The sequence below is a fragment of the Prinia subflava genome, chromosome Z (assembly GCF_021018805.1).
Source record: "Prinia subflava isolate CZ2003 ecotype Zambia chromosome Z, Cam_Psub_1.2, whole genome shotgun sequence".
NCBI classification, from domain to species: Eukaryota; Metazoa; Chordata; class Aves; order Passeriformes; family Cisticolidae; genus Prinia; species Prinia subflava.
The window spans coordinates 68,823,000-68,844,358 of NC_086283.1; the positions used below are offsets into that span (position 1 = coordinate 68,823,000).

General features: G+C 44.8%; 1 protein-coding gene across 3 annotated transcripts in view; it reads right to left on the minus strand.

The window, feature by feature from the left end:
* SNCAIP (synuclein alpha interacting protein) overlaps positions 1-9,653 on the minus strand; it is a 95,000-nt gene extending 85,347 nt beyond the window's left edge. For 2 of the 3 annotated variants that reach the window (XM_063422010.1, XM_063422008.1), the window contains exon 1: positions 9,515-9,653. The gene's annotated coding sequence lies outside the window, so the exon portion shown is untranslated. The remainder of the gene's footprint in view (positions 1-9,514) is intronic. The other variant, XM_063422009.1, reaches the window with a different exon arrangement.
* Positions 9,654-21,359: the final 11,706 nt, after the last annotated feature.

The window sequence follows — 21,359 nt, forward strand, 5'->3', positions numbered from 1 at the left end:
TCGTGACATGTAAAGAACACTCGTTCCATTCCAACGCAATACCAGCGCTGGGTTCTGGACCCCTAACCCAAGCAGGCATGTTAGCTACCTACTGATTGAAGGCCAGTCACTTCAGAAGAACATGAAGACACCAATGCCTTTATCTATTAGTGCAGCTAACAGGGGCAGAACTCACTGTGATGCAGAAACCCAGAGCTGATAAAATCCTTTCAATTCAGGACCTCCTCTCCTCCAACAGTGATTCACTGCATGGCAGCAACACCACAACTACTCTACTGGCTCTAGCCTCTACTGGCTACAGACTACCAATCACAACAGACACTGCATCCTCTCAAGGATGGCATGGTACCACTTGTCCACCAACTGACCAAAGCGATCCACGTGTGTTCTTAAACTGACTGCATTGTGAAAGATTCACTCTGACGATATTTTGTGTGCATTTTGCTAAATTACAACCAGAAGACAAGTTAAGAAGGAATGCAGTTTTTCAGCATACTTTGCTGCCTTACCAGGTGTGGGATTGCATTTTATGGAAATGGTATGCTCTGGTTCACCCCTGGAAAATGTATGGTTTATCCCAAGTCTGTACCCTCCCTGCAGTATTGTGTATCTGTAACTCTATTGGCTGTAGAATCTTACCGCGCCCACCTTGAACCTCTGCGTTAAGAGTGCGAACCGAGAGGGCTCACCCTCTTTGCCCCTCTTTCCCCTGGAGGTCTCCAGAGGCCCCCTTCTCCCTCTCCCCTTCCCCCTCTCCCCTTCCATCCCCCCTCTTCCTCAGTGAATAAACCCTCATCTCATCAGCACCCCACCTGCATCTGAGTCTCTTTTCCTGCCAGCACGGGAATACCCGCGACCCTAGAGCCCGGGGGGCTCCTGGCAAACCCTTCCCCAGATCCCCCCCAAAATTTAAACTACAACAAATGATGCACCATCGTGGAGCAGACCACCAACGACCCTGAGACAAGGATGGACCATGGTAACACCGTTTCGGTGCCGTCTCTGGTGGAGTGGCTGTCCCGGGCCATCGCAGGCCGGGGCGGCCCCTCCCCCACCGCGCAGAGACCTTGTGAGCCACCACGCCGCCGTCCCACCACCAAGGATCTGGTGTGAGTCCCGGCGCAGCGGAACCACTGCTGCAGCATGTGCCTGCAGCGCGGCCCTGGCCTGACGCAGCCCCGGCTGCATGGGCCATCCCGGCAAGACCAGTGCGGGCCCGAGTGCCGGCATGGCAAGGCTCCGGTGCGAGCCACGGCGCAGCGCGTGCCCAAGAGCCAGTGCGGCGCAGCCCCGGCATGAGCCACAGCCCCAGCCCCGCCGCGGCGCAGGTGCGGGCCCGCAGCACCCAGAGAAGCCACGCGGAGCACACCCAGCCCTCCCCCCGCCCGGCAGCAGCGGCGAGAAGGGCCCCGCACACCGTCGGTCGAGCCCGAGCAGCCAACGCCCTGGACAGCAGCGAAAAGAACTCAGCGAGACAGCCATCAGAGAAGGAAAAGGCAGACTTCAACTTCGCCCAAGCCCCAAATCTCCCAAAACTCAGTTTTGTAAATTCTGTAACCTCCTTCCTCACCCTTACTCCCTCCTCCCCTCACTGCTCCTTCTCTCTAACCCCCTTTCCCTTAACAAACCCCCGAGAATTAACCCCTTCCTGCTAAACCCGGCACGGCATAGCTGACACCACGTGCTGTGCGGTGACCGCATGGCCACCATGGCCACGTGCTCTCAGTCCCATCTTCCACTTTCCAAGTCCCACAAGGTAAAAGCTAAAAAACCAAACCCCAAAGCTAAAGTGAATTTGTAATACCAGTTTTACAGCCTTGTATAATTATTAATCCTACTTTATGATCCCCTTTCCCTGTTATTCTGCCCCTGTCCCTTGCTGTTCTAGCCAAACAGCAGGGTGATCCAAACCCTCTATTTCTCCAACCTTAAAACCGAAAACCTGTTGTTTCTCCATTTCCTTCCCATCCCCATGAAGTAGTTTTACAATTATGCCTTTCTAGTTTTATGTGTGTTCATATTGCAGATTCCCCTGTTTTCTATTTTAGAAAGCAGAGGCCTTTTCAGGTCACAAGGGTAGATCCAAGGGAAGCAGTTTTTGAATTGTCTTCTTGTAAGACGCGATTCAGTGGTAGACTATTGAATCAGTAACGCTTTTGGGTTTATGCTGTCCTCAGTAGGTTCAGAGAGTGACTGACAACCTAAAATAGTGTCTGAGAAAGTATTTGATGGTTTTTGTAGGGTTTTTTTCTTTTTGTTTTTCTTTTGATAACCTAAAACTGGAGGTCTTTTGTTAGGTCTCTGACACTTCTGGTGCAAGTATGGATGAAAAAAATCCCCAATGGGTACATATGGACAAATGTAAACAATTGCATGCAGAGTGTGGGTCCTTTAGTTGAACCAGTTGGAAAGTGAAAGGAATAATTTGGCTCAGATCCATAGGTGAGAATCTGAGGCCATGTGTGGAGCCCGGGGAACTCCACGTGTTTTCCTGTCCCTGGAATGGGAGCAGAGGTCAGCGCCTCAGCCTAAACTGGGGGCTGTGGTGGTCTGAAAAGCCAGTTCGAAAAAGCTAGACACCATTAGGCCAGTCACACTGGAAAGGCTCAAACGAATTTGTTAATTTGTTTCAAATCTTGCAATATAAACTCACATAACCCGTTTACTGCAATTACAAAGTCAGATAAACTGTTCACAGTATAACATAATCCTTACTGCAATTGTATTTGGTTTCATGCTGCAAAACTGTGTAATTACTATTTCATTTTTAAATTGTTAATTGTCATATGTCATATTTCTCTTCTCACATTTTAAAGAAAAAAATGATGACTTGTGGGATTGCATTTTATGGAAATGGTATGCTCTGGTTCACCCCTGGAAAGTGTATGGTTTATCCCAAGTCTGTACCGTCCCTGCAGTATCGTGTGTCTGTAACTCTACTGGCCTGGAGAATGTTACTGCGCCCCTTTGAACCGCTGTGTTAAGGGTGCAAACCGAGAGGGCTCCTCCTCTTTTGCCCTGCTGGACTCCAGAGACTGCTCTCTCCCCATCCCTCTCCCCTTCTGCCCCTCCCCTCTTCCCTTCCCCCCCCTCCCTCAGTGACCCCATGCTGCCTTCCTGGGGTAAGACTCTGAATAAACCCTCATCTCATCAGCACCTCAGCAGCGTCTGGAGTCTCTTTGCCTGCCAGCATGGGAACACCCACGACCCTAGAGCCCCAGGGGCTTCCGGGGAACCCTCCCTGGGAATCCCCCCCAAAATTTAAACTACAACAACCAGGAGAGTATAAAGACACTCAAGAGCTGATGTTGATTCAGACAATTAATGATCTGGTAGGAACTGGATCACAGCAGCAGGAATTACATAGTAATAAACCATGGCAAGAAGCAAGCTAGTGAAATACATAAAGTTTGGGTGCAGGGATAAACAGTCTGTGCTGCTACCTGCCTCTCTGTGGAAACCCTGAGCACAGGCACAGTTGTGTTCCTATTGTCTGGACTTGAGCATCTCAGCACTCAAACACAGCCAATCCTCCAGTCACCAGGCAGCGCCATTCCAGCAAATTCCCCTAAACTGGGAGGAGCTGCTGCTTCCATTGGAGACTGCAGACACTTTGACAAATTATAAGGCTGGGCAACGACCAATTATATGAAGCTTAACAAGGGCAAAAAGATACATTCTGCACCTGGGACAGGGCAACCCTGGCTGTAAGGACAGACTGAGAGGCTGAAGAAGAAATGAAAGGTCCAAAGGAACAGAATCTAATGGTTCTGATCAAGACCAAGTTGACTATGAGTCAACAGTATGCTCTGGTAGTCAAAAGGCCCAGCTGTATCCTGGGGTGAATCAAGCACATGAAGAATTCCTCTACCATATAAATGTCAATTTAGTACCTATACAAGCAATTCTCTCAGTTCTTATCAACAAAAGAACCCCTACATTCTGGGGTGCATCAGGCACAGCATCAGAGCTGGGTAAGGGAGGGGATTGTCCTGCTCTGCTCTGCTCTGGGGCAGCCTCATCTCAGTGCTGGGGGCAGGTTTGGGTGCCACAATACAAAAAAGACACTGAGCTGTTAGAGAGTGTCCAAGGGAGGGCCATGAGGATGGTGAAGGGCCCTGAGGGGAAGCGTGTGAGGAGTGGCTGAGGTCACTTGGTCTGCTCAGCCTGGAGAGGAGGAGACTAAGGGGAGACCTCACTGCAAGTACAACTTCCCTGTGAGGGGAAGAGGAGGGGCAGGCACTGATCTCTTCTCTGTGGTGACAGTGACAGGACCTGAGGAAATGGCCTGAAGTTGTTTCAGGAGAGGTTTAGGCTGGATATTAGGAAAAGGTTCTTCACACAGAGGGTGAAGGTTCTTCACTCAGGGAAGTGGTCACAGCAGCAAGCCTGTCAGAGTTTCAGTGTTAATGAGAAACAAATAATTGATGATGTGAGTATACCTCATTCTCCTGGTGATTCCTGTAACTCAAGATAAGTTTTTGGCCATGTCCTAGCAACAAGCACAAATATTGTGCTTTATCCAGAGCACAGCATATGAGTTTGCAAAATGGTAATATCCTAGACATTAGCATAATTTGGACACATACCCTAAGACTCTTTCTATGTAACAAGAGGAAAAATGAATACACTTATACTTAGCACAGCAGAGTGTTGATCAGGGAATGTGACACAGTTTATTTACTTTACTAGCACTCTTCTGCTTCTCTGTGTGGTCTATTTCCCAGATATATTTTGCTTCATATTGTTAGGCGCTTTTTTCTGTTTGGTTTTAAAAGCATCTTGGAGCTTTTACAAATATTCAAATTAGTGTTTCAACAGGCTGGCAACTTCAATATTTAAAATCTTGAGCCCATTCAAAGGTAGCTCCTGGGATCTTCATAAATTTACTACTGTGACTCAACTGGAACTGACAGCCTATTATACAAAAGGCAGAATATTTACATCTGAATTTTAGTAAAGGAGAACATAAGAACATGAGGTATGTACATGCACATATAACCAGTTAAAGGTGTTTCGTAATTCTAAAAAAAAAAAGAGGCCAGTCAGTAAGGTGATATCCTGCAAAAGAACTATATGGATGAATAACCTGCAGAGAACTACAGTTCCAAATCACAATCATAATCACAATCACATGCATGCCCCTGTCATGCACAACATAGATTCACAGAATGGCTAGGATTGAAAGGGACCTCTGGAGATCATTTAATCCAATCCTCCTGATAAAGCAGGCTCACCCAGAGCAGGATCATGTCCAGGCTGGTCCAGAAAGGAGACTTCACAACCTCTCTGGGCAGCCTGTTCCAAGAAAGCTATGCAGTACAGCCTGACTTTTAGTCACAGATGTAAACAAGTTGGTTAAAATGGGGGGTTGAAGGGAAGTGCTAAGTTCCTGACTAGAATTTAATTTTAAATGGAAAGCTCTAGATTAATTCACTAACAATAAAACAGAAGGGGGGAGAAGCAGGAGGATTTATATATAAGAAGAGGTCATGTAGGACACTGCATTGAGTTCAAAAGATAAGTAAGACAATGCTTTCTTATCTGGTATAAACAAAAATAATGCCAGCAGTCTGACCACAAACAAGAACTGAAGAGGAAATTGAACCGAAAAGGAAATGCTTACAGCAAACCTCACAAACCTAATGCTCTGTTTTAACCAGAAAAATACACTTTGAAGTGCTTCATAATTCTTTATGAAGTGCAAATCAACCATATTCATATTCAAAATAAGTTTTGTAAACACTCAACATACAAGAAAACATATCTAATGAAGGATTGCCACCACTGCCGAACTGTGACAGCTGAATTGTACTTTTCTTTCATAACTCTAAGACTTCAGAACTCTGAATCACTTGGAGCTTTATTGTAGCAGATGAAATCACAGTTCCACCTTAGATAAGTAAATAGCAGATGATATTTCTAACACAAAAATTAATTACTTCCCCCCTTAGTTTAAAACTCTCTTAGGGACTTAAATCAATAAAGTATCTGATGCATATGCTCTATCTTCTTGTTTCCAATGGTTCCACTGTGCATATAAATCTATTGTAGAACCACATTTGCATTTAAAGACAAATTCTCTTGTGTTTACTATGCACCTGCTCCATGTAAGCCTATCTTCTCTACCTCCTTTGAGAAATGACAGATCTGCCAGAAAAAGAGGGAGCACAGACGTAACGCTACTCCAAGTCCTCCTGCCAATTACCTAAGCACCATTTCCTCTAGTTTAGTTTAGTTATGGTCATATTCAGACAAGAGTTGAAAAGAATTACTATTTACCCTTCCAAAATCCAATGCTTCTCCACTTTTTCTGACACATATTTCATTTTGACAATGAACATATACATTTCAACTGTAAAAAAACAGTGTATTCGCTAAGCAACACATAGTAAGGCACTGGCAAAGAGATTACTTTCAGACTTGCACATGAAAAATATAAACTTTTCTTTATTTTACTTGGCATTCATTTTAATTATCATGGCTGCATAACAAAGGATGACAATATTCTCCTCTTGACATCTACCTGAAAAGAGATGCAGGTTTATTCCAGTAAAATTGAAATAAAAAATATAATTGTTCCCCACCTCCTTGGTCATGATTCATGGGTTGCCTCTGGAGCTTCATGCACACATCCGCGACAGACAAGGGTGCAGATAAAGCTCTGCTACACAACTCATCTAGTCAGCTGAAATGTTTAAATGCCAGATGAAGGAGATAACTTGCTGCATCCCACTGAAAGGCTGCTGAACTACTGGTCTTTGTGCTCATGAGGTGCAGCATCACCACTCCATGACACCAAACAATGTCTCAAGAACCATCATCCCTGCACTACTGCCAACAAGACTTTTGTGCTGCTGTGACAGAAGAGTCACCCCACAGGACTGCCTCTGGCTGTCTGCTCCCCTTTCTTGCCGGCACCTCCTCGCAAGTGGAAGCAGCACTACTTGTGTGCCTCTGCTTCAGAGGACAGAAGCTATAGCAGCTGCAGCAGGGCTGTCATGCTTTCTTCTTCCTGCTTCTTATCAGACAAGTGTCCAAGGACAGAGCTGCTGGGGAAGTAGGTACAGGTCTGAGACATCCTGGAAGAAGACTGTGATAAAAAGAGCTGCACCAGTGCAGCCGATATTTCACCTCAGGTGTATGTGGGATGAAGACTTCTTGCACCTATGGAGTCCACATAGGAACACATTTCAGCTGCCAGGAAAACTGGACAACTCAGAAACAGAGAGACACCTCATAGTTTTTCAAGCTCTACTGATGGCCAGTCAAGAAACAGTTACAAAATATGTAACATTTGGGATCACCATTTTGCAATTATGAAAAAAATGACTTATCACTTATTCACAGTACTCCATGAAGGCACTCAATCTTGAAGGGTACTTTCAGTCATCTTGTCCAAGCAGTCTAATTTTACATGCAGCTCTTTGTAAACTAGGCAGCTGGCCCCGAAGAACTCATGACAGACTTACTTTCAATGTTGCTGTCATTAGAGAAAAAAGTATTAAGACAAGCAACTTCTAGCTAAAGTAAGCTACTATCTTCTACAGAACTTCCTTACCTGAAGGACTGCCCATCTCCTTTTGAATAGCCTGCACTGGACTGCTTCCCTAAAAAAGACTTTTTTTAACAGGCTCCTTGATTTTGTAGGTAACTCTACACTGGGCCATGACGTAGTTCTATTTTACTCATTTTTCCAACAAGCTGTAAGTCACACACATGCTTTCTGCAGCACACTAAATCAATGACACAGACCAGAAATCACAAACACCTGAAAAATAGGTGAATTGCCAGTTTAAGACAGTGCAGGCAACTGTATTAAGGAGAATAGTTAGTCTACATAAGTTGGTCTTTGACACATGAAAAGATGCAGAAATTAAGCATACCACACCTTACAAACGGAGCCTTTTCACACATGCACTAACTGTGCTAACTAAGGAATACTTGAAGGAAAACTTACAAGTTTTGTACTGTAACTACAGTGATGAGGCAAGTGTCTCTTTGACAACTGAACAGGTCAAATTCTAGTTGTTTTATTCAGATGAAAAGTGCTTCACACTGTGTTTGAACTACCTCTTGAGCGAAACCCTCAAGCCTGCTCTTGAAACCAGTCTTTCAGCTTACCTGCTAAATCTTCAAAACATGGCTCCAGTATTGCATGAGGCATATTTACAGGCTTAGCCGTATGAAGTCAGAAGAGGCTTACCAAGTTCACCAACCATGACCTCACACATAAGCTAGTTGCAGAGGATTTTAGGGTGAAGAAACTCATGTTTATGGGTGGTAGTAAGGCAACAGGTCATGCTTTTTATGGCTTCCTGGAAGCACATGCAGTGCACATAACTCCTAAATTCAGTAAGGACAGGACACCATTAAAAGTCTGCTACAGCATGCTGCACAAGGCTAAATGCATGCACATCATTCAACATAACTTCTAGCTGCAAGATCAGTGCCATTGGCACAAAATAAAAAATTGCTTTTATTTTTCAATGCTTTGACTGTATACCTTTCTTCAGCCATTTAAATAACAGAAAAGGATCCAACAGTCAAGTGACTTGCTTCAGAATGATTTTTTTTAAACTTTTTTTCAGTTACCTTTTGCTGTTGGAATGCTGAGGTATAAGAAGAGACTAAGAGGCTAAGATTTTCCATGGAAAACACCGGCACTAGCAGTTTTCTGGTGGGTTTTGGGGTGAGGGGGCTTTCTGAGGAACAGTTGTGACTGATTAATAGCTCAGTAAGAGATGTGGCTTTAAGCCAACCATTGAAAGTGCTCTAAGGTGGTAACACTGACAGTGAAGACCAAGGCTGTTTAGGTGCTGGTTTGTATCCAGTACCATCAGAACCTGATCCTCGAGCTCTTCTTTATATATATTACATCTGCTCTCACAAAACACTCCTTGATGCGGGTATGAAAAAGGTTTGATCCCTGCTGCTGCAAAAACAAGAGTTTGGACTGACCCAAGTATAAGCCTTGGAGCATATTCCTACCGGACAACTTGGCATTTGTTTCCCCACGGTAACAAGCATGCAACTCCTACTTGATTTTCCTCCAGATTTCGGCTTGCCCGGCGGGACAGGAGGGTGTCGGCGGCTGTGTGCCCGCCCGAACGCCCGGCTCCGAGCAGAGCAGCGGCGTATCTGCGGCGCCTGCCAGTGTCAGCGGCTTACACCGCGCTGCGAGGGGCTCGCCGCGGCACTCCGCACGGCTGACATCACGCATGTGCTCAGCCCCAGCGAAACCCGCCGCGTTCAGCCCTGATTTCATGCGGAAAGCACTTCTCCGGGGCGGGCTGGCGGGGGCCGGGGCTCGCCCCCCGCCGCCGCCCGCCAGCCCCGCTCCGGCGCCCCTCGGGGACGCCTCGGCGGGGGGACGCGCCTCCAGCGCCTCTCGCAGCCCCCGCGCCCCCGCCGGGCACCCCAGGCTCGGCTCCGCGCCCCCTCTCCCGCCGCCCCGGGGACAGCGCCATCGGCGGCAACAAAGCCCCCGTCCGCTCCGCTCCCCTCTCCTCACCTCACCCCTGCGCTCCGCTCGGCCGCGGCCGTTCCACGGCAGCCGGGGGTGATGGAGACCGCCGAAGGACCCAGGTGCCGCCTCTCGGCTGCCGCCCCCCGCCACTCCCCGCCGGTGCAGGCAGCGCTCCGGCAGCGGCCCGGCTCCCGCCGCCCCGCCCTCCGCCCCTGCCCTGCCACCGGGCAGCGGCCGGCAGGAGCGGGAGGAGGAGAGGGAAGGAGGGAGCGAGCGAGGGAGGGAGGGAGGGGAGGGGGCGGCTCCGCCCGGCCCTGCTGCGTCACAATGCGGGGGGCGCTGCCACGTGACCGCCGGCGCGGGGCGGGGGCGCGGGGGCTGCGCGGGACCCCGCGCTGGGGCGGGAGCGGCAGCGGCAGCGGCGGGAGCGCTGCCCCCGGAGCTGGCTGTGCCCCCCCCAGAGCGAGCGCTGACCCCGGAGCTGGCTGTGTCCCCCCAGAGCGAGCGCTGACCCCGGAGCTGGCTGTGTCCCCCCAGAGCGAGCGCTGCCCCCGAGCTGGCTGTGTCCCCCCAGAGCTGGCTGTGGTGTCTCCCCAGAGCGAGCGCTGACCCCGGAGCTGGCTGTGTCCCCCCAGAGCGAGCGCTGCCCCCGAGCTGGCTGTGTCCCCCCAGAGCGAGCGCTGCCCCCGAGCTGGCTGTGTCCCCCCGGAGCGAGCGCTGCCCCCGAGCTGGCTGTGTCCCCCCAGAGCTGGCTGTGTCCCCCCAGAGCGAGCGCTGCCCCCGAGCTGGCTGTGTCCCCCTAGAGCGAGCGCTGCCCCCGAGCTGGCTGTGTCCCCCCAGAGCTGGCTGTGTCCCCCTAGAGCGAGCGCTGACCCCGGAGCTGGCTGTCCCCCCGGAGCTGTCCCCCCGGAGCTGTCCCCCCGCAGCTGCCGCCCCGCCGCCGGCTCTGCGCGCCCGCGGGCCCTGCGCGCATGGCGAGCCATTGCCCGCGGCGTCTGCGAGCGCTGCTGCGGCGTCTCCGGTGCGAAGCGCGTGGCACCCCGCTGCGCTAAAGCTAATGGAAACGCTGAGCTCGAACCTGAAGATGACGAGTTCAACCCGCTCACATCTGTCCGAAATAAAACTCGGTGGGTTTGGGGGTGATTTTTTTTTTTGATTTTTCTTTTTTATCATTGTTTTATTTTGGTCTGCTGTAAAAGCTGGAAAGCCTCGCTGCCTCACTCTGGTTCATAGGTACACGAGGGCAGAGGCGATGGCATCCCTTGTACATCTTCCCACCGAGCTGGTCCCACCTGCCTTGGCAAAAAAACAGCGTTTTCTCCCACAGTGGTGCTAAAGGTGCTTCTGCACCCCGCCGCTGCAGGTGCTCGATGAGCCGGGCAGAAACCCGCCGGCCGTCCCTCAGACACTGCAGGGGTGCACGGAAAGAGGGGTCCTCCGAACAGGTTACCTGGAGTAACGCCCTGCCACCCAGGCATCTGATGGCAGCAGGAGGAGAGGGAACCTTTGGCTCGGTTTTCCTCTTTGTGATCAGCCTGTTCTATTACCCCTTTACTTTTCATAGGCACATTTTCCATCCTGCCTCTTAAAGTGTATCCCTTTATATACCTCTCCACCTTCCACTGCTTTTGTGTGCTTTTACCTTTCAAACACTGAACATCTTCAATTTCACTTACTCTGATGACTGACGACTGCAAAAGTCCGAGAAATGCATATAGGAAATTTAAGTTGATTTATGCTAGTTTGGCATTTTGGAAAACTACTGCCCACAGAGCATACAGCACACTCAGCAGTACTACAAGCATGCCCACATCAGTCAGCACGTAGCACTGCTCTGGAGGGGTGTCTCTGGAAATGGGGAATACACTTTAGTCTCCAGTTACGTAGGTCTCCTTTCTGCAGGGATTTCTAGTGAAAGTGCCTAAACTCCCCTACGCCCTGCATTTTTATTCTGCTTAGTCCTGAGACACAGTTATCAGACAGTAAGAACCTTGAGAAGCTTGTCATCTGAACCTAGCAACTAGGACATGAAAGGAAATAAAGTCCTCCGTGATATGTTACTTGAGCTATCTAGGAGCTGCAGCATTATGCATTTTCAGTTTATTTAATATCCTTGCCCAGAAGTGGAAAGCTGTTATATTTCTTTCTGTTTAAATTACATTTTTAAGATGTGTAGAAAACAAACTTGAGTATGAATTACACATATGGATTCTAGTGTTTATGTGCAGGGCTAACTATGTAGTTCAATACTATCTTAACCACCTGTGCATATTGGATAAGAAAAAAGGAGTACTTTGGACAGGTCTTCTGCTTTTATGTCATTTGCTTTTAGGAACATTTCACACTTGTACAAAGGTAGTAGATAGTAACCATTTGGGGCATTTTCAGTGCACTTGATTAGGTGGTTTTATACAGGAATGTTGGTCAGCTGTGTGTGATTAAATGGTTTGAAAGGAATGCAGGTCAGCTCCAGAACACAATGTCATTTAGGAGTATGGCTTGCCTGACAAGCAGTGTTGATGAAAAAACAAAACCAAAAAAATCTTATTTTAATTCAGAGTCTATAAAAACCATTCATATGTCAATACAATTTGTAAGATAAAGGCTTGCCAAGTGTTTTTGTATGTGTTATATGTAATAGTATCTCAATTAGTAGTGATAATCCTGTATGTTTCTGAAATCATTGCTGAAAATACTGTTTAAATAAGAAGTGCGGTGTGTAAAACCCCCTTAAATTACGATATACAACTTCAGTTCTTGTAAGAACTTCAGGATGGATTTTTACTGCCTGTTATATGGCCTCATCATTATTTTTTCTAAAATAAAATCATAGAATATTAGCTCTCTTCTTGCTGTGCGTGCAGATACAAACATTTGCTGAATGGTAAAAAAGTTTGTAATTGATAACCCTACTCCCAATGGAGTAAAATGATTCAAAAATGTGTTGCCAGTTGTTTTTCTAGTATGTCTCTCCAGGATCATTTAGTGGCTTGTTGAATCTCAGTATTCCTACATGGTGAAGCCAAGGCCAGTATATGTGTCAACTGCGGAGTATGGCTGGATGTACATGAGAACAGACTTATCTGTGACCCACATCAATGGCCCATGGCAGTCAGGGCAACCACAGCATCCATCAGGGATCACATGCATTGACTTCAATAAACACAAATCAAAACCCTCCGTTACTTTTGAAATCCTTCTAGGAGATGAGTTTGAGACATTTTCAAGTGTTTCCTTGCTGACACTGCTCATGAAGACATGACCACTTTATACTTAAGGCACAAAGCCCATGGAGACATTTCCTGCAGGAGATTTTCTATTCCTGTGCAGGACCAACACTGGTGCCTCTATACTTGTTCCTGGATATGTGCAGCAGTCTCGTGAAGCAAAAGGTAGACAGGAACAGAAAGGAGGCAGCAGAAGCCTGGAAGACAAAAGCCCAGCAACATACAGTCCATTGCCATTTTTTCCAGAGCATTAAGGCTGAGAATCAGTGTTGTACAGTAACTTCTTACAGTTGGTAACTTTAAGGACTTTATGTAATTAATACATACAGGCAGCCTGTGAACTTCCAGATGGTGACCTAGGACTGCTGATAATAATGTCATTATCATGATATAGTATCTCCACCAAGGAACATCACCAACAGTATCATATTAAGCAAAACCTAGCAATTACAATGTAAGGGTATCTCCTGAAATAACAAAGAATGAGCTTCAGTTCAGTGAAATGATGAACCATGATGACTCACAGTCATTCAAGGCAGTCATCAGGGCTTAGATGTTCTTTAAAAAAAAAAAAGTTAAAAATATTAAAAGCACATTTAGCTTTAAGAATCCCTAAGAACTACTACCACTTTTTAGAGCATGACAGAATTTATGTACTGATTTCAAAAGAGCGAGTCCAAACCAGGTGAACCTTTCCTGTCTTCACCTTCAGATTCTGCATAGAGGTAAACAGGACACAGATCAAGTCAACCATGCATCTAACTTTTGAAAAGCATCATTGATAATTTTCCCCCCCCTCAGTCCACCCTGCAATAAATACATAAAATATTTTGCACAATTTGGAAAAAAACATTTTAATTCTTAGAAGTACATAAGAATATAGCAAATAACCGTGTAGGCACAATTCTGTTAGGCTGAAAAAATGACAACAGTATTGCATAGACTGCTAGAAGTAATGACTTACTGTTTCACCTTGACTATGACAAATGGTACCACACATATGCTGATGAGTAAGTTGACCATCTTAGCTTCATGGAACTGCTACATCTGAAGGAAAATTGAGACTACATGGCTGGGACTGCAATAAAACAATTGTTTTTCTGCTGTGTTTTTGCATTATTTGCAGTGTTTGTAATGCCTGAACCTGATCTGTTAGCCCACAGGCCAATCTGACATCAGCAGAATTCAGAAAGCAAGAGTTTGCCTTGAAAAGAATGCATATCAGTTCCTCATCCATAAGAAGAGAGAGGCTTACAAAAACACAAATGATTAGTTCAAAACCATCTTTCAGTGCATATAGCTTTGTTTCTGGGATTGGGCAGAAAGTATTTTCTGCAATCTTAAGAGGCCATTTAGTTGGCAGTATTGCGGGTGGAGAGGAGACTCAAGCCTGGGCTTTATTAAATGCTTATTTATTTGATCTATTCTGCTGGATAAATCACACAGAGAATTTCACAATGTGACATCCAAGGTCCTGCTCACACATTTGGCACAGCTGTGCAGAAGAGCTGAACATGGTATGTACAGTTGGAAAGCTAGTACATGGCATTAATGCATGAAAAGGTCAGGGACAATTACCATAATCAGCTGCTCTGATTTCTGGCATAAAGCCCCACAATTCCTGGTTGAACTAGAGAATGTTTTTCAGAAAGTGGTCTAATCTTGATTACTGCACTCCTAACAACATTGTTGTAATAGATCATTAGCTTCACTGTTATGTATACTTTGTCCATCTTCTCATTCAGCTTGTTTGAGTTTTGAGATTCTGACTTTGCCCAATGTAAATATGAAGCTATCCATTCTCATAAGTTTTCTTACCATCTATGTATTTACAGTTTATTTTCAAACTCCCTTCCAAAAATTTTTTGGATAGATTATAAAGGATTTCTTAAAACTTCCCTGATATTTTGACAGTAATACAAACCCACAGCTTTGAATTTGTGAATATTTGACATCAAAGATTTTCATTCTGAAAATAAATTTTGGCAAATCAGAAAGCTTTTAAGTGTGATCCTCACAACAAATTACAGACCATAATAAATATTTCCCTTTTTGTTTTCTATCCATTATTCCTCTGCACTATGTACTAAGACCACCTTTGAATATGGCCACATCAGTAAGTTGCCACAAGGCAAGACAGAATTTGGAGTTATGGATTATATGTCTGGTCCCTAACTGTCCTGGTGCAGCTCGTTCTCCCTGCCATGCTGAAGCCAGATCACTGGCTAAGGGAATGCATCTGTTTAAAGGGCAAGTGAATTCTGCACTCTTCAGAGGAGGAGAGCATGCACAGAAGCAGATCCCACAAAGCAGCTGAACCTGACCGGTTTTTGCATTATCTTACAGCGTGAGAGCTTGTGGGATTCCTTGGCAACTGTTTTATACTGGGAATATGTGTGATTGGCTCTCCAGAGTTACACTCCACTTTTCTCCCATCCTGTATGGCATGCATTCTCTGACGTGATCTCATTAGGCAGGAAAAACAAGGAAGAAGAGTTGGTTTTTTAATGTGATTAGAATATAAAGATCTTGTATGGTGCCAATCCTGAGATAAGATAAAAAGTCAAAAGCCTTGGAGTTTAGGTTCAATGTCAATTTACACATATCCTTTTCAATTCATTAGGGGTATAAATGAGTCATTAGAGGAAATCCTGACTGGGGAACACATTAACTTGGATTAAGACCAAATATTATGTTTCGCTTGAGCCTCAAGCAAAATCTGTACTGCCATAAACTTATTGTAAGAGCCAGAAGTGAATTCCGGTCACAGCAACTCTGTGAATTAATAAAAAACTTTATAGCTTTAACCAGTACACCACTACTAATTTGACTGTTTTGAAGATGCCCCAATTAATAATATTATTTTGAGAAAGTTTAAGTCCATGCTTACTGTCAATCCCTTGGCAGAAGACTCTATTTCCTGAATTAGATCAAAGCAAAACATTTCAAACAGTCTTTAAGTAATTGCTAAAATAATGATTTAAAAAACACTCTAGAGAAAACACTCTGTAAACCAGCTGACTGTAATAAGTCCTAAACGGGAGGCAAATTCCCATTAAAAAGTTAGGGCAGAAAAGCTTCAGCTTTGGGCATTGACCAGTGTATTGGGTCCTGTTACTTCTCTGCTGAATTGAAGAGTTTTACAATAATTCTCTGTGGAGGGGACACAGAGAAAAACAAAGTGTTTCTAAGTACTTAGAGAGGTGGCTACTTCCTTTTCTTACTGAATCTCAGGCAACACATGCAGTTGCATATGGACACACACATCTATATGCATCTCTACCTATATGAAAAGAATTCAACGCAATGATAGCCAAAACTAACCCTGAAATCATTCCTTGGAAAGTTAACCTCAGTTCTTTATCCCCCTTAGTTCACTTAGAACAGAGGGTTCATTTGCTGGGTTAGCTCAAGAAATGAGAATATACAGTGGTCTGCTTTGGTTCTTACAAAAGTAAAGGTGCAAACAGTGGCCACCCTACTCCTATTACACACCACTCTCAATGTGATGCCTTCTTAAACAACTTCTCAGAAGACTTCTGATCAAAGGCACTATTTTGGGTAAAAATAGTAGCAGAGTTTCAACATATGGAAAGAGATGACAGCAAATAAATGTGACATTTACACAGAAGGTTGAGTACAGGCATTTTGTGTGTGAGCATCAACACAAGGCTACAGCCACCTTTCGTAAAGGTGCTGCTTTGTCCTGGAAGAAAGCCAGTTCACCTGTAGCATCTGATCATTGCTGTGATCGTATATTGTTTCCACCTTCTCAGTTGCTGATCAGATGCTTCTGAACATTAATGTTCACATAACGAATAAAAATTCCCATTCAAGTGACTTCCTATCTGGCAAATCTGTGTTTACCAGAGCTGATTAAAACCACCTGTCTGCCTGAGCTTCCATCTGTAAGATTGGAAATAGTTCTGTGAACAAAGAAAAACACAGGAATATCCTTCTTTTTTTTTTTGTCTTGGGTAGCCAAAGACAAATGTAACCAAATGTAACCAAAAATTGTGTATTCTATTTTCATCTGTTGAAACCTGTTGGGAGATATTGTTCCTTATCTCTTGTAACTCTAGGGGGGGAAGAGGGTGGATGCCTTCTGTTAATGGAACAACTGATAACACCAGATAAGGCAGTGCCTTCTTATCTCTTCCTTCACCCATCCTTCTGCGAGGGACATCACCTGTGAATGGGCCATTGAAGGACTCTCACATGACTGATAACATCACCTCATTCCATTGGGAGATGCTCCACCCAGTGGGAGGAACCAAAACCTTTCCACCAGGATAAAACCAGCAACCCAAACACCAAGGGAGCCTGTTTCTACTGGATTCCCAGAGGACGACTGGACCCTTTCTTGAGGATCATCTCTACTTTAAGGGGGCCACAACTGTCACTCTGGGAGGACTTATCTCAGACTGCTTCCAACACCCTGACCAACAGGGTGTCAGGTTTGCATTTTGACTCTGGTCAGTGGTCCTTTGTACTACTGCATTTATCTTATTTTATTTTTTTACCTTTCTTGTTGTTTGTTCTCTCTCTATTAAATTGCATTTCTGTCTTGGAGTCTCACTGGTTTGCTTTTTTTGTTTTCAAACCAGTACACCTTTACCATAACTAATATTTAGAATTACAGATTTTTACATATTACTATACATTCCTACTGGAAAAGGGGAAATGTCTTATGAATCTTCAAGCAGCCTTAACCTGACTGTTTTAAGATTAAAAAATCAGGTTTCAGGCTGATTTCTGTACAATCACAGAATTGTAGAATGGACTGGGTTTGAAGGGACCTGAAAGATCATCTAGTTTCTGCCATGGGCAGGGGACACCTCTCACTAGACCATGTTGCTCAGGGCCATCCAGCCTGGAGTTGAGCATTTCCAGGGACAGGGCATCCACAGCTGCTTTTAGCAACCTGTTCCAGTGTTTCACCATCCTCACAGCAAGGAATTTCTTCCTAATACCTAAACTAAACCTGCTCTCTTACAATCTGAAACCATTCCCCCTTCTCCTATCAATACATGCTCTTGGAAAACACTCCTCTCCATTAGGCTCTCTTCAGGTAAGGGAAGGCTGCAGTTAGGTCACCCTGAAGTCTTCTCTCCTTCAGGCTGGACAAACACAATTCTCTTTTTGTGTGGGAAAGGTGTTGCATCCCTCTGACCACCCTGGTGGCCTTCACTGGACTTGCTCCAACAGGTCTGTGTGCTGGGAACCCCAGAGCTGGATGCAGGTGGCCAGGGAGTCTCACCAGAGCAGAGCACAGGGCAGAACCATGATAAAACCTGCTTTTCTTACGTTGTACAGAGGCAGTTACAAACAAGCTTATTCCAGACACCATATTTCTTTGGCTCTCCTGTGTTCTTTCCACTGCTGGTTTCTTCCACTGTTGTAATTACCTATCTCTGCCATCTTTGATATCTAACAGATACCAATTTAAAGTATTGGGAACTAAAGAAGAAACCATTTATGTTCTTTTTTTCTGTACTACTCTGCCATTGCTACTAAGTAGTGTTTGTAATGAATAATTCATGAAACAATCACAATTATAAAGGCATATTAGACTGTGGTGCTCTTTGTAAATACCCTTGACAAGAAGATAAGGACTGTGAATAAAGTGGACCAAAACCTAATTAAGGAACAACATATTGTTCTTTGTGAGGAACAGGGCATATTTTCAAAGCACAAGCTGAACTGAAGTCTAAACTAAATCCCTCTGAACCTGGAATACCAGATCTCCTCACATGGTCAATAGCACAGAATCAACTTTTCCCTCTCCCAACACTCACACGTGCAATTATGAACCAGCAATAAGGCAATTTGGTAATTATTTTTGAAGTCATCATTTAGTTTTTCTGATACCAAATAGGGTTTCTGCCAAAGAAAACTTTGTTCATTATTCAAATAGCATTGTATTAAGCATTCAAAAGACTTTGAAAACACGACACAGCAGTCATGTCCCGTGGGATTCACAGTTCTTATTGTCAATTCATCCCCTGTCCTGTGAACATTGCTGTGATTTACAAATATAAGACCAGAAAAAAAGTCTAGAAACAATATAGGCCACATAACAGCTGTTCTAAATTGTCATAATTTTTCCAATCTAAGAATGATGTTGATTTACACCTGTGAAGATTCCAACCCTGATCTTTTATTTTCTTCCTTCCAATATGTCATAAGGAGGATAATAGTAGCCAATGATAACACACCTTTCATAGTATTCCTATTCTCTTTGTATTGGTCCTACTAGTATTGTGTACTACTCTAGATTTATTATTCTCTTTTCTCCAGCTGTTTCTCTTTCTTTTGTGTCTTTTCCCTTGATCTATTATTGTTGTTTGAAATGGCAAAGAAAAACATTCCAATTTTCTTTTTCTCCAGAAGAAAACAGATTTATTTGAATCTCCCTTTGCAGCATGTTCCCCACTCATGGGCCACCATGCAAGCACCAGCCTATGCACTTTGTGACGACTCCATTGTTCTAGATACTGGGTATTATTGTGGTGTGCCTGCATAATGAGAAAAAATCCATAATATTTAGCCTCTTGAGAGCTTAGAAAATGAAGATGTGCAATTATATAACCTCCTTCTTCTACACTCTTAGCAATATGAGAGGATCACCAAGGGGGTTGAAATTTAAAATTTACCAGAACTGAATTTCCTCATTTCCCAGGAAGACTTATCTTAGCATCTAGGTGGTACCTTACATGCAATTTGTCCTATCAGTCCAAGAACTGGAAGCTGGCATGACTGCACTGGGATATGCAAACCTGGCAGATGTTTCCTCCAGAGCTACTTTTAGCTGGTATTGTTTAGAAATGCCTTTTGGTCACTTGAAATGGCTTGGGAGCTGGCTTTGGATCAACATGAGGACCAAACTATTCAGCCCTCCTTCCCCAACACCCCTTTGTGTGATTGACAAGCCCAAATTAAACATCTCAGACAATCTGTGCAAAAAATTAGAGTTTAACCCAGAAATCTACTCAGTCAGATGCTCTATCCGTACTATCAGAATTTGTACAGCAATAGGCTGTCACATCCCTCACTCTTTGGTGGATTATCCTGGGCCAGGTACGGTACATTGCAGTTACGAAGCCTGAAGGCTCACAGGGTCATGGGTCACCCTCCATTAGCCAAAACAGGCTGTCTCCTGGCCAGCCAAAAATCCCAAGAGGTTTTCTGCCAGCTATTCCTGTTTGGATGTCTATTTTAAATAGTGAAGCATGAAAAGGTAAAGTTTTGAACCTGACCTAAGGGTCTGAGGTAACTTTGTTTCACTTAGGGATGATACCAGGGGGAAAAAAGAAAAAAAAAAATTCAAGCACTGGAGATCATGGAGGTAACTGCAATTTAGCTAAAAAGGATTTGTGAACCTCAAGGATAAAGTAGACAAAACAAGAGTAATCGTCATCTGACACTGATGTGTGCCAAAATCCTGCATCTCCATTTGAAGCCACACAGTCTAAGAAAAGCTGTGGAATTTGCAGTCTCAGCACATGTCAAGATTACAGACTGACTTCACAAATTTTTTCCAAACACAGGTTAAAACAAGAAAGTGGAAGAACTCCTGAAAGCAGGAAAAGGAAGGCACAATTAGAAAAATACAAAACATTTGAAAAAGGGATTTTACTGTGTTCAGTGTGAGTGGGTGAGAATTGGATTACAGCATATAAGAGGGTTGGGAACATGATCAGCAGATTCAGGGAGAAAATAGGTCAGAGCAGTGTTAACTGAAACAGAAATTCCTTCAAGGAATTTCAGGCCATATGGAGTAATTATAAAAAGTATTCAAATTCACAGAATTATAGAATATCCTGAGTTGAAGGAATCCATAGGAATTATCCAACTGCTAGGCCTGCACAGGAGAACTCCCAAAATCACACCATATGCCCGAGAGCAACATCTAAACACTTCTTGAGCTCTATCAGGTTAGTGCTGTGACCACTTCCCTGGGGAGCCTGTTCCAGTGCCCAGCCACCCTCTGGGTGAAAAACCTTTACCTAATATCCAACCTAAACCTCCCATGACAGAGTTTTGTGCAATTCCTTCAGGTCCTGTCGCTGTCACCACAGAGAAGAGATCAGTGCCTGCCCCTCCTCTTCCCCTCACAAGAAGTTGTACCTGCAGTGAGGTCTCCCCTCAGTCTGCTCCTCTCCAGGCTGAACAGACCAAGTGACCTCAGCCACTCCTCACACGCTTCCCCTCAGGGCCCTTCACCATCCTCATGGCCCTCCCTTGGACACTCTCTAACAGCTCAGTGTCTTTTTTTGTATTGTGGCACCCAAAACTGCCCCCAGCACTGAGGTGAGGCTGCCCCAGAGCCGAGCAGAGCAGGACAATCCCCTCCCTTGCCCAGCTGTGATGCTGTGCCTGAGGCACTCCAGGACATGGAGTATTGTCCTTTTGTTGGCAATAACTGAGAGCAGTATTCGTGCAGGCAACTAACTGACATTTATAAGGTAGAACTCTTCCACATGTTTCTTTAGTTGTTTCTCTACATGAAAATCCAAAACTGTTGCCAGTGTCAGATTATTCTCAATCATCTGCTGTGACCTTGCATAGAAATAGCAGATATCCCTGCACTGCTGGGTGATTTTTCAATACCTTATTGACTTAAAGGAAATGGTAAAACATTTCATGCAGTTGAATATGAA